This window comes from Lissotriton vulgaris, chromosome 11 (genome assembly GCF_964263255.1).
Source record: "Lissotriton vulgaris chromosome 11, aLisVul1.2, whole genome shotgun sequence".
NCBI lineage: Eukaryota > Metazoa > Chordata > Amphibia > Caudata > Salamandridae > Lissotriton > Lissotriton vulgaris.
Window position 1 is genome coordinate 688,676,960 of NC_141699.1, and position 15,395 is coordinate 688,692,354.

Below are 15,395 nucleotides of genomic sequence, written 5' to 3' on the forward strand. Positions count from 1 at the left end.
TGCGGTTGACGTCCTTGGTGATGGGTATGCCCAGATGTGCATCTCAACCTCACTGTGACACTGGATCTAAACCACACCTGGTGGATGAGCTCTAACTAGGGCTAAACCAGACCTGGGTTGCTTGGGTTCCAGGTCTTGATGGATCTGGCCTGGCAGTTCAGGCTGGATGGTCCATTTGGGAAACAACCACTAAAATGCAGTCATTACATCCCACTACACAAACAAGGTAGTCATTACATCGCAACATCCCTTACAACGCATGTCACTACAACGGAGGCATTACAACGCATACCATTACTACGCATGACACTACATCCCATATCCCTACAACACAGGCATTACAACACATTCCATTACAACGCATACCATTACAACGCATAGTACCCCTACACTATCCAACACTTACCCTTCTGTTGCACCCCCTGGAGTTACAATAGTAATTTTAACCCCTACACTATCCAACACTTACCTTACTGTTGCACCCCCTGGAGTTAGAATAGTAATTTTTACACCTACACTATCCACTACTTTCCTTAAATGCAATGTAATGGCATGTGTTGTAATGGTATGCGTTGTAAAATGTAGCATGTAATGTAATGGAATGCGTTGTAAAGATAGTTTTTTAATATGCAATGTAATGTCATGCGGTGTGATGGAATGCATTGTAGTGGATGTTGTGATGTAAAAACTGCTTTGTAAGTGCATGCGTTGAAATGTATGCGTTGTAACATCATACATTCTTCCATTTGGAGCAGGGTCATGGCTGATTTGATAATGACTGGGTCCAAACTGAGGTGGTATGGTGAGCAAAAAACGCTGGACTGGGATTTGGCCTTAGGTAATTGTCAGTGTCTAAGATTAATTGTAGCATTCCATTAATCACCGTGTTGTTGTTCCATTAATCCATACAATGACATGCACCCGGCAGAGACACTGTTGAATGAGTAATAGTATGCTAAAAGGGCAAGTATGAGAATTGGTGAATAAAACAATTGCCATACAGTGTTTCTTTGTATTTATTTATTTTATGCTGTCTACTCTTGAACAAACGCACCCCATGAAGGAGAAAGGATGTGGAAGAGAAAGCATTGCTGACAACCTTAATAGAAACTACACAACCTTAAAAAGGTCCAGATTTAACCTAGGGCCATATGTATCAAGCCTTTTTCGATTCGCAAAGGCCGAAATTCGGCGAATTCCGGCCTTTGCGAATCGCAAAAGGCTGTTTTGCATTTTTTGTTATGTATGAAAAAATCGCATCATAAGGAATCGCATAAATTTGCGATTCCTTATTTTGCTGTAGCATTTAAGGAATCGCAATTTTGTGATTCCTTAAATTCTATGTATGAAGCCTTTTTCAATAGCGAATTAAGCTTAAGAAATCGCAATTTACCACCAACTTTCAATTGGTGGTAATTTGCGATTTCTTGTAAAAATGCACAAATTGGCATTTTTTAATGTGGCATTGGACGCACATACATGCCCATAGGGCATGTATGTGCGCCATATGCACACACATGCTGATTTCAGGGGTGCAGCAGGGTGTCCTTGAGACACCCCTGCACCCTTGAAATCAATCTCATTTTGCGATTGGCAAATTGCGAATCGCAAAATGAAATGCATTTCACAATCATTCCTATGGGCCTCCTGGCCCATAGGAATGAATGGGAAATTATTCCTTATTTGCAAATTCGCAACTTGCAAATTCGTAAATAAGGAAGATTAAGGAATCGCAAAAAAATGCGATTTTTTTTCATACATACCGTTTTGCGTTTTTTAAATAGCGATTCCGTAAAAATCGATATTTAGAATTTGCAAAACGGAACTATGATACATATGGCCCCTAATTTCGCTAGGCTGATGGAAGCCAAACATCTGAGCAGAGGTTCACTCACTTCTCAGGGTTCTTGAAAGCTCTCAAAGGCAGATGAGCATCAATTGGCTCAAAAGCTCACAGCCCAGCTAAAGGCGTACCCCCCACATGCGAGGGTGAGAACTGAAGCACTTCAAAAGTTGATGCCCTGACAGCGCAAGAACGGGTTAACTTATGTTGTGCTACCCAGCTCTCCAAACCCCTCCATGTGTGCCCAATACTTTTTCTGGATGCCAGCGCTCATTTTTCCTTTTAGCTTACCTATACTCCTGATCGTCTAGAATTTCCTCCCAGGATAACTTTCACTTTTCATTACTAGTAGTGAATGACATTTCAGGGTAGAAAAGAGACAATGCTGTGAAAGGAGACTTACCCTGCTTCCATTATTTTGTTTAGGACTGCATCGTGGAACGAACAGGGCTGTTCTCAATTTGTAGTCTTAGCCCAGCTGTTCTCTGGCGTGTGAGTCTTATGAAAAACACTTTTATGTATGCCCCCACAAATTAAATTACCTTCCAAATGCACACTACCTGTCCCCCGCCCAGTGACTACACTCTCGTCTCTAGCCAGAACCCATTTGGAAGCTTCCTTCAGGCAGCAGAGTGTGCTGATTTAGTCTATTAGATGCTACAACTTTGGTCAGCTCTCTAGATAAGGGCCTTTGCCTGCCTTGTTCATATAAGAACATTGGTCATGGACCGTGCAGGCACAATGAAGGAAAAAAATTAGACTACCCCTTACCTTACTGGTCATCTCGGGCTAGCCTTGGTGAGTACTGGGCGCTTGGCCCCATACTGCTCACTCTTCGTTTTGAGCATATATCACCCACAATCTGCCTTTATCAGCATTAGAAGATGAAAGTATGTTGAGCCCTGCCAGTCAGGAAATTCAACTACTTCCTGCCATAATAAACTTGTTTGATGTGTCTGCTGCTAACCTTGCTGATTCCTGAGCTCAAGTACACTTTAATACCCATCTCCGTTAACCCCTTCACTGCGGCGGCAATTCCGCCGCAGTGCTAGGGGGTGGGGGGGGGCCGCGCGGCTCACCTGCGCTTGTGACAAAACCACTCCGTCACGCGCCTCTGGTGAGCTGTGCTAGTGACGGAACGGTTCCGTCACCAATGCGCCCGCTCAATAGAACGAAATCAGCGCCGCGCAGGCGCGGCGACCGGGCCGTACCGGAACCGTTCCGTCACTAGCACAGCTCACCCGAGATGCGTGACGGAACGGTTCCGTCATAAGCGCCGAACGGGTTAAGGAAAGGGTGCAGAAGACAGAATTAAGTAATTTGCCTGGGACGATGCAGAGAAAGCTGGCTGCTACGAGTACGTTGTAATGCTCCCACCACCAAGTGTGGAAACACCAGGTATGGAAGAGTTAAGAACTCCATTGAAGTGAATTCAGAGTGTTATAGCAATTATCTTATTTGTACAATCTCATCCCACCTTAACCAACCAGACAGAAAGATCCGACTCAACGATAATGTACTAGCTTGTCATATTTAATTTATTTTTAATGTGCCTGTCTATGTGAAGAAGCATATTACCTAATGTTTTAATTGAATAATTTAATGTGTATTTATCAGTGGAACCAGGAACCTAATTAAAGGCGGTTGAAAAGTGAAATACTGAAATATCAAACATTTATAACAGTTGCCAGGGAATGTAATTTATAAAACGATGTTTACAAACTCGGGGAATTCGCTGGCATTCAGCACAAGCCGCAGCAGCCACCGGAATGCCTGATGAGGAGGAAGGAAGAATATTTCAGAGAAGGAATTGGCAGAGAGAAACAAGCATTGTCACATCCAACAGGTCTCGCCTTTTTGATATATTGGCTTTACAGATGCATTTTCCTGTTGCTGGGCGGCATCAACAGAAATAAACATATTTTTTCGCCGATGCAGGAAAAGAAAAAAGATGAAAAATAAACCGGTGCGATGACGTCGCCTATCCTGAAAGTCACATGATTTCCTAGGCACAGGCATGTGTCATAATGTTTGCATGCACACGTCTCTCCATAAAGTGTGTGCGCTTAGGGAATGACGCAAGTGTTTTTTTCTTACATTTATTCACTAATCCAAGAGAGCAAATGGTAATTGTATTGGCACTTTAAAAAAAAAACTATTTTACTTGCACTTACACTGCAGAGATATCCAGCAGATATTGGAAGCTCCAAAATCTATATAAATGAAAATGTAAATGTTCGTTTGTTCAAAATTGCAAATCTCCGAAAGTTCTTCACTGATTGCTTTGAAATTTTGACACAACGCTGGATTCGAATCAGGGGGGTATTTTTATATACACAACATTGGATTCCAATATGCTTGTGTCGAATACGCGCGCATTTTTTAAACGAAAGCCCGAACAGACACCTACAAATGTCAATGTTCCTTTGTGCAAAATCTTAAATCTCCGAAAGTTCTTCACCGATTGATTTGAAATTTTGACACACTGTTGCATTTCATTAGGCGCGTGTTCATATATACACAACGTGGGATTAGAATACGCATGTGTCCAATACGCGTGTGTTTTTAATCGGAAAGCCAAACAGATCCTATTGATTTGGTTGCTGCGCAAAAACTACAAGGGATGCATAGAGACAATAGTTTACATATATTAGGATGGACAGTTGGTGTCAGGATGGCAGACCAGGGAGTGGGTGGAGGGAGGGGGGAGGAGTTGGTTCACTTTGCAACATTAAGAAAGGACGCATAGAGGCAATAGTCTACATATATTAGGATGGACAGTTGGTGTCAGGATGGCAGACCGAGAAGTCGGTGGAGGGAGGGGGAGGAGTTGGTTCACTTTGCAACATAAGCGCATGTTTATATATGCACAACGTTGGATACGAATACGCGCATGTCCAATACGCACATGTTTTTAATCAAAAAGCCAAACAGACCGTATCGATTTGGTTGCTGCGCAACAACTACAAGGGACGCATAGAGACAATAGACTACATATATTAGAATGGACAGTTGGTGTCAGGATGGCAGACTGGGAAGTGGGTGGAGGGAGGGGGGAGGAGTTGGTTCACTTTGTAACATTAAGAAAGGACGCATTGAGACAATAGTCTACATATATTAGGATAAACAGTCAGTGTCAGGATGGCAGACTGGGAAGTGGGTGGAGGGAGCGGGGAGGAGTTGGTTCACTTTGCAACATTAGTGCATGTTTATATATACACAACGTGACAATAGTCACAAAAAACATGTTTTGTGCCCACAAGCATTATTAAAGTAAACATATTAGAAACATGTGCTTACTCTTTTCTTTCTCTTCCATTTAACCAGACTGAGCCACAGCAACGCATGACAGGGTACAGCTAGTAAAAAATAAAATAGTTACTGACCACAAGAGGTATGGGAAACAACGGAGGCGTAGGTAGGGGAAAAGGTTGAAGAAAGCAATGAGGAGTGGGACAAGGAAGACTTGGAGGCCACGCTTAAGGCTCGGTCAATGAAGGCAAAAAGAATAAGACAATGCAGGGATGGATGGGGAAAGCAAAGTAGAACCTGGGAGGGGAATGAAAGAGCAACACCAAGCACACTAGGGAGGTAGTTTGCACAAGAGAGAAAGGGGCATGTGTACAAGACAAGTGGAGGAGTGAGGCGTTAGCCTTGCTGGCTTAACGACTCGCTCCACCACTTCAGAAAAGCAGGGCTGCGCCATATTTGCAAGAATACGGTGCAGCCCTGCATTTCCCCCTGCACTGGCACTACACTTAGCAGCCTAGTGCCAACACATCCACCCTTGCACTATAATGCAAGGGTGTCTGCGTGCAGGGGAAGATTGGTTATATGCAGGAAGGTCTCCCTTCCTGCACATAAAAAATATTCAAATTACATTTTGTAACTTCTATGGGGCCGATTGCGATGTCAGATGGACTCAGGTTCATCTGACATTGTCAGGAGCCGTAACCGACCGACCTTCTGTGGTCGGTTACGGCCCTGCAAGTACGATGCGATCGAACCCTGTTCGGTCGCATTCGTATACTTTACAATGGGAGCCTGCATTCCGAGTGGAATGCATGCCTCCATTGTGAAATACAGGGGTGCAGTTCATTGCTGCAGCCGGCATCCCAAGGTGCCTGCCACCGGTTGCAGGAATCAAAGAGGGGCAAAATAGATGCCCCCAGGCCGCCGTTTAGCGGCCTCACACCCATTGGGGCCCTGCTGGGGGCCCCCAGAGACAGTTTCCGACTGCCTTTTCGTGCCGGAAACACCGGCACGAAAAGGCAATGAAAAACTGCCATTGTACTCCCTCGGTCGTAAAGAGGCGACCGGGGGAGTACTGAAGGATTTCCGAATGGCAGACGGGCTCTCCCAGCCCGTCGTAAGCCATCCGGAAATCCGAGTCGGATTCCATTCTGACCGAACCCATCGGAATGGCTCGGTCGGAAAGGAATCCGGCCGACAGGTTCCGATTCGGTGGGAAGGGCGGAATCGGCTCCTAAGTGTGCTGCTTAATGCGGTACACATAAAAGTTGCCACACAGCAATTTCAAAAAATTATTGTTTATGTACAGGAAGGAGGACCTTCCTGTACATAAACAATCATTGCCCTTTTGATGTTTTCATGTGTGCTGCACAATGCAGCACACATGAAAACAGCAAAAACGAGGAGAAATGAAACATTTCTTCTTGTTGCGCCATGGTAAGACCAGGTTTTCAATGGTCTTAATTCTGGTGATGCCTCCTATTTATGCCTCCCTTGTATATAGGGGTCAGCATCAGCATCAATGGGTGTTGCGGTGGAACGGCCACAGCAACACCCATTGCCCTCCCCTTTCACGCTAAGTAAAGTATGAAAGGGGACCTTATTTATTAGGCAGCGTTAAGCCAGGTTCACTGAAAGTGATGTTAGGATGGCGATAGGGGCTTGCAAATAAGCCCCAGAGACTTAAAAACACCTGCCCTTTCATGGAGAGCTGAAATAAGAAGACACAAGTCGGGGCATATTTATAACGAAAGTGGCAAAGCATGTCATTAAGCCAAGAAGGCTAACGACATGTTCCGTCACTTTAGAAATGCAGGGCTGCACCATATTTACAAGAATATGGTGCAGGCCTGCGTTTCCCCTGCGCTGCTGCTAAATTTAGCAGCCTAGCTCCAACGTAGGCACACTTGCACCATAGTGCAAGGATGCCTGTGTTGAGGGGAGTGATTGTCTAGGTGCAGGACGGTGTCCCTTCTTGCACATAAACAATCTGAAATGGCGATTGAAACTTCTATGTATGCTGCTTAATGCAGCACACATAGAAGTTGCAAAACATCATTTTTTAATGATTGTTTATGTGCAGGAATTGTTTAACAAAAAACTTGGTTCTGTTGGGTAGGACAGGTTATTTGAACAATGCTCGTAGATGCAAATGAAAACAAATCAGCTCTCTGATACAGGGACTAGTGTTTAGTGAGAAATCAATTGCTCAAAACACGGAAGAACGAGGTTATAAGTTCAAAAGTATTATATTGTACATATTAATACATGATTGCTTCTATACAAAACTGAATTACTTAATTCGTAAATTAATTTATACATACATAGCAGGACCGTGATAAACAATTTTTGTGACTTTTTGTGAAAAAGTGCTCAGTGAAGTGGGTAATATATACAATGTGGAAAATAAATCAATACAGATGTATATACAGGTACAGTTAGAATTTGGTCAGATGATGGTTTGATCTCAACCAAGGATTCCTGTTGATTACTGGGGGAATCCTGGTGATACTGAACCTATGGATTAATCGACGTTTCGACCCTGGTGTGCCCCTGTAGGTGGTCACGGCGGGTCTTTCTCAAGACAGGGGGAAGGGGGTCGGTTCAAAGATCAAGGCAGGTGTTCCTTGGGTTGATCTGGTATGGCTCAATGGACTCTCGCATCTAACGTGTGTGTCTCCAAACACGGGTGCAATCTCTCTGTCTGGAGCCGGTGGCTGCTACCACCTACAGGGGCACACCAGGGTCGAAACGTCAACGAATCCATAGGTTCAGAATCACCAGGATTCCCCCAGTAAATAAGGCAAAGCCAGTATCGGATCCATAATGTCTTTGAAAGTGATGTTGTTGTGGCGATAGGGGCTTGTAAATATGCCCGTAGTTCCTTAAATGTGAGAAGAGTAAGCATACAAGTCATCAAATTATTGTAAATAGGCTGTGCTTAATTGGCAGGATCAACACAAGAAGAGGAAAGTAAGCCATCAAATAGGAGGCGAGCAAATGAAAGTGACAATAAAGCCACCCAATTGTGAACAGTGGGTGGGCTTTAAGGCACATTGTAAGTTTTTGGTATACCCTAAAAGAGGTTTTCGCCAACCTACAGCTAAAAGCTGTCTAATAGATGAGACCCAAAAAGTCTGTATTTGCATATTGATTTTAGGCAGCACCGAGCTGACTGTGTTTCAGACAGAATTAGACAGAATGGTGGCACATGCCCTAATACAACCAAGGAAGATGCCCTTTTCTGTAATCCCACGCCCTGCCCACGCCCCCAGGACACGCCCACAGCACACGATATGAGACATGCCATGAAGGGCGGAACGTACCACACGCCCCCAGCATTTGTCACGCCCCCAGCACACGCCCACAGCACAACGCAGACACGCCTACAAGGGACTACTTCGCTGGCACGGTTCTTTTACCTTTTAAATGCATATGGTGGGTGTCTGCATAGCCTATGCCTTTCTGCTGCAACTGCCCTTTCCAATGCTGTATTGGGTGTTGTGATTTGTGCTGTGGTTCCTGAGATTACCCGCCTCAAAGGTTTGGGCTCTCTCTTTATTATATTAGTATGGATATATATATATATATATATATATATATATATATATATATATATTCACTGAAAAAACCATAGGTTATAGACCATATATAGTTAGGGATTAGCATTTAAAAAACCTTATTTTATTTGCACAAAACCATTGAAATTCCATATATAGTTAGTTGCACTAACTATATATCGCGGACCCGCAATCCACTGCTAATGATGTCACATATTACATCATTCATGACATGGTCAGTGACATCACTGATGACATCACTGATGACATCTCAAATGACATCACTGATGACATCACTGATGACATCTCAAATGACATCACTGATGACATCACTGACATCTCATTTGACATTACTGATTACATCACTGATGATATCATTTATGTGATAATACATCTTCAGACTCTAATATAACCTTTGATACACTCAGTGTAAACAGGCACTCACAGACTGTCACACATCCATGGAGTTACTCACACACCTATTCAGTCATGCAAAGAATCAATCACATCTCCATTTCCTTAACTATACAGTTATACACACCTTACTTATTCAAACATATACTAACACATATTTACTCTCTTATACAATCCTTGATACAAGTTCACAATGATTCATACAGCCACTCTCACATTCACTGACTCTTATGTTCAGTTATTTATATATGTCAACTCTCACATGGAGTGTGCTTTACATATGTACTTACTTTGACATGTAGAACTGAGATATCCATTCACTCACCAATATACTCATGCACACAGTCAACTGTCCATACAGCTGTTTCTACATGCACTTTTGAACCCATACACCTAGGGAATCAACCGCTCACACATCTATGCACAGAGTTATACACCTCCCAGCCACCCACAAACACACTCAGTCTCCCATACAAATACTTGGGCAACCATTCAATAACCCATATAGTTACTGATATAGCTACTGATTTAAACATGCAGCAGTTTACAGAAGAACATAAATATTGATTGCCAAATTAAGACACTTTAATCACTAACCCATGCACTCAGTGAGACACATTTAATCATTCTCTCATACAGTCAGTCATGCACCTACTAAATCCTTCATCCAGACACTTATACATCCACTCATTCTTCAATATGTAAGACATATTTTAACTTTACAGAAACATACAGTCACTGGGTGTTGTCATCAGTGATGTCATCAGTGATGTCATTTGAGATGTCATCAGTGATGTCATCAGTGATGTCACTGACCATGTCATGAATGATGTAATATGTGACATCATTAGCAGTGGATTGCGGGTCCGCGATATATAGTTAGTGCAACTAACTATATATGGAATTTCAATGGTTTTGTGCAAATAAAATAAGGTTTTTTAAATGCTAATCCCTAACTATATATGGTCTATAACCTATGGTTTTTTCAGTGAATTTTCAAGGTTTTGTAAATGCAAATTCCTAACTATATATGGTCTATAACCTATGGTTTTTTCTGTGAATTTCATTGGTTTTTTAAAAGCTAATATCTATAGCTGTAAAATATATTCTTTATTAAGTGACGTATCACGTAGCCCGTGAGACGCCTCATGATGCATCGCATAACCGTGACGTATCGTCTCTGCAGCGCAAACCAAACCCAAAACGTAAGCGCGCCAGAACACGCTTAAAGATATATATATATTTTTTAACCTTAATTAGACAAAATCCACACGTGCACATATCACAAACGTTCAAAAAACACAATATGTCGGACTCCCGTTACGCTGCCGGTTAGCTGCCCGGTTAACGTACCAGGAAGCACCTTTACCGCGAAAATCGCAAATTTTTTTTTTTCACCCCCCAGGGAACTTTAATAGCCCCCTCATCAATCCTAGGGGTTCAGGAGGGGTCTGCCTTACCCCTTTCATTCATTTACACCTTTTTTTTTTCCACCTCTTGTCTCTCGATCCCACAGAGAGACAAGATGGCGGCCGCTCCAGACTGTTTACAATGATAACAGCCAATCAGCTTCTCCTCAGACTCCCGTTACACTGCCGATTAGCTTCCCGGTAGCTGCCCGGTTAGCTGCCCAGTTCGCGTACCAAGACGCGTCTCTACGGCGAAAAAATCGGATTTTTTTGTTTGTTTTTTTTTGGCCCCACGTGGTTTTATAATATCCCCCTCATAAATCCTAGGGGGTCAGAAGGGGTCTACCTTGCCCTCTTTCCTTCATTTCCCCCTTTGTTTTGGCCTCCTCTTGTCTCTCGATCCTACCGAGAGACAAGATGGCGGCCGCTCCGGACTGTTTACAATATTGACAGCCAATCAGCTACTCCTCAGACTCCCGTTACACTGCCGGTTAGCTTCCCGGTTAGCTGCCCGGTTAGCTGCCCGGTTCGCGTACCAAGACGCGTCTCTACGGCGAAAAAATCGGATTTTTTTTTTTGGGTTACACTGCCGGTTAGCTTCCCGGTTAGCTGCCCGGTTAGCTGCCCGGTTCGCGAACCAAGACGCGTCTCTACGGCGAAAAAATCGGATTTTTTTTTTTTTGGGTTACACTGACGGTTAGCTTCCCGGTTAGCTGCCCGGTTAGCTGCCCGGTTCGCGAACCAAGACGCGTCTCTACGGCGAAAAAATCGGATTTTTTTTTTTTTTTTTTTGGGCCCGGCGTGGCTCTATAATATCCCCCTCATCAATCCCAGGGGGTCAGGAGGGGTCTACCTTGCCCCCTTTCCTTCATTTCCCCCTTTGTTTTGGCCTCCTCTTGTCTCTCGATCCTACCGAGAGACAAGATGGCGGCCGCACCGGACTGTTTAGAATGTTGACAGACACCGGAGAGCCAATCAGCTTCGCTTTGCAAAGTTCCGATACGCGAAAAGTTCGCTAACCGGATCGCTGCCCGGAGCGCTGTTACAGATATATATCTTGATTTAAACGTTAATTTCTCAAAATCCACTGAAGCACATATATTGAGACCTAGCAAAGGCACATCGGGCTAACAGTCCCTACAATTTTGCCAAGTTTCGTGAAAATCCATTCAGCCGTTCGGGCTAAAAGTGAGTCCAACCGCCCTATGGAAATTAACATGGGAAAAACGCGTTTTGGGACCCCCCTTTTTTCTCGGCCCCCCCTTGACGAACCCCCCCCAAATTTTCAGGAGCTGCTCAGAAACAAAATGTGCCATTTTCCTGAAAATTTCAGCCGATTCCGTCCACAAACGCCAAAGTTATTAGACATAGAATTTTCAAAAGTCCCATAGGAAAAAAATCCTAACTATATATACCTACTGGCTATCGCCAGTAGGTAATATATATATATATATATATATATATATATATATATATATATATATATATATATATATATATATATATATATCAAACAAATGCAGACTCCCGAGCTCCGACCACAGCGACCCAGGAAATCACGCGGATCCAGTAAGTATAAGCACAGTTCTTTTATTTAAAAGCTGAACCAGGCAATCTGACGCGTTTCGGGCATCCGCCCTTGCTCACAGACAGTCAGAGTTGTTAATGCATGCGTTTTAAATAGTAGTCACTGGGCAGTGAAAAAATGCATTTTTTTACTTTTTTTACATAGTACACCACGTGATGATAAACAGTGAGGACAAACTACTGATAAATGGTAGCCTAGTCTGTTTTCCAAACAGTATTGGAATGGCAACAATTCAAAGAAATTTTTTTCATTAACAGGTTAAAATCCATGTATACATATGACAAAGATAAACACCCATGATTTAAAAGTTTTTCTAAAATGAATTTCCAAAAAACTTTGTTTTATACACAGCATAAAATGCAAAAGCTAAAATGGTTTTTCATGTATAGCCCAAGTATGGGTATATTATAGAAACCCACAATGATTTTAAATATTGACAGTACCAATAGCATATTAAAGTGCAAAGTGCAAAGTGCCTAGTGCATAATTAAGAAATGATAGTTGTAATTATACCAGATGTAATTAAAAACCGATAATAATATTATTGGTTATGTGCAAAATATGCTTAAATGTAAACAACATTATATTACATCAGTAACTATCAACGTGCAAAATAGCATAGTATGTAAACATATGACTGCAGCAAAACCAATTGATAAAATATGGGCTATATAGCTTCTAACCATGGGAGTTTCATAGTCAGTTAACAAACTGTTGCAAGAATATATTTAAACATGGATGACAGAAAACAACTTGTTAATGTCTATGTCCTCAATCAAATGTGTCAAAAAAATAAAGAATTTTAGTATATGCAGAACATCTAAATAATAATTCACCGTGAAGAATAATAAGAATAATACGTGCAATAATTCAACAAGGAGACGAGTAATGAAACCCATGGAAAGGGAGGCGGGGGCATAAACCAACTGAACCCCACCACCCAAGGCAGTACAGAATTTGCGGGAAAAAGCAGGGCTATAGTTACAGAAACACATGTAGGTCTTCCGTGTTGTTAAGACCATTTGGGAATCTACTGTCTAATTCAAGAATGAAATGAGATTCCATTCTTCTCAGCATCTTAACCCTGTCCCCGCCTCTTTTAGGTTTATCTATTGCGGAGATGACAAAGTAGGACAGGCACTCCAGATTGTTGTTATGAATTGCTTTGAAGTGCCTGGCTACAGGGTAGGCTGAGTCGTTGTTAACAATAGCACGTAGATGCTGGAGGACTCTAACGTGTACAGGTTGTCGAGTGCTTCCGACATACCTGAGTCCACATGTGCAGGTTAAAACATATATGGCAAATTCAGTCTTACAATTGTATTGACCCCTAATTTGAATAGGGTCTGGACTGAACGGTGTGTTGTATTGTCGAGTACTTTTGCCAAATTTGCAAGCCCTACAAGAGGTGCAACGTATAAAGCCAGATCTAGTTTTTAACCATTCCTGTTTTTTTCTTAATTCAGGAAAGTCATGGCAGACGTGAGATCTGAGAGAGGGACCCTTTCTGAAGGTGACAATGGGAGCTTCTGCTATCTGTGGTTTGAGCACAGGATCTGTAGCAAGGACTGGCCAGTTTTTTGATAGAATAGATTTTATTTGTCTAGCCTGTCTGCTATATGGTGTAAGAAACCTGGGATTAGTGATGTCTTCATTAGAAGTGCAGGATGTATCAGCACTGCTGTCACTAATGAGTAAGGAGGCACGGGATCTAGTCTTGGCCTTGGCCATGGCTTTTGTAAGAACTGATTCACGGTACCCCCTTGCACGGAATCTCGCCAAGGCTTCATTAGTACAGGATATCAAATCAGAGTCTGTACTGCAGATTCTTTTAATTCTCAATAGTTCACCTAGAGGAATATTATCTACCACATGGCGCGGATGTGCACTACTGGCGTGCAAAATACTATTCCCCGCGGTACTTTTGCGGTGTTGCTTGGTGGTAATCCTGCCATTGTGGATCTGGATTTTAACATCCAAGAATTCAGCCTCACATTCACTGATGGAACTAGTGAACTTCAGATTTTCATTATTCACATTGATAGAATCAATGAACAGTTGTGCACTGTGTTTGTCACCCTGCCATAACAAAAAAACGTCATCAATATAACGGAGCCAAAGCAAAACATGATCGGAATAGATTCGGGCGTGTTGTTGCCTAAGGACATGTTCCTCCCACCAACCCACGTGCAAGCACGCGTAGCTGGGGGAGAAACATGCCCCCATGGCGACCCCACGTCTTTGCAGATATAAATCACTCCCAAAAAGAAAGAAATTATTGTGGAGACACCAGGATGTTAATTCGATCAAAACTTTGTTGTGCTGGTAGCAATTCATAGGTCTATTGCCAAGAAAAAAATCTAATGCTTTAATACCACACACATGCTCTATGCTCGTATAGAGCGACTCTATGTCCAAAGTGATGTCATCAGTGATGTCACTGACCATGTCATGAATGATGTAATATGTGACATCATCAGCAGTGGATTGCGGGTGCGCGATATATAGTTAGTGCAACTAACTATATATGGAATTTCAATGGTTTTGTGTGAGTAAAATAAGGTTTTGTAAATGCGAATTCCTAACTATATATGGTCTATAACCTATGGTTTTTTCAGTGAATTTTCAAGGTTTTGTAAATGCTAATTCCTAACTATATATGGTCTATAACCTATGGTTTTTTCAGTGAATTTTCAAGGTTTTGTAAATGCTAATTCCTAACTATATATGGTCTATAACCTATGGTTTTTTCAGTGAATATATATATATACATACATATATAAACATATATCATCTGTATATCTATATAAATACAAACATAAATGCATGCATACATATACTTATATGCATACAGATGCATGTTATTTACATGAAAGTTGAAAAAACACTAATAAAAGCAAAGCTAAAAAGCCACCTCATTACAAACAGAATGGCTTTAACTTAAACGAGGGCGAGATCTATTGCATTTTCAATGCTTGTTTACTTTGGTTCCATCAAGAAGGCATTCAGATGTGTCACACATTTGCCATAAATTCTGAATGTTAGCACTCTAGTTGCACATTAGATCACTGTAGTAAAGCTACTGCTCACCAGGGACGTCTGCTGCTGGTATTCAAAGTGCATGTTTCAGTCTGCATGTCAGAATTTTTTTAATGAAATAGAAGAGGATTTGAGAAGTCACTCAAAATGATCCCTAATTTTTCTTTCTGAAGCACTAATCATACTTTCTATGGCAAAATTAACCCCCTCATGTTGTTCCTTTTTAAATTGAGTGTTTTCAGACTTACCACTTCATTCCAATCAAGATGGCTTCTGGTGTGCCATACTTT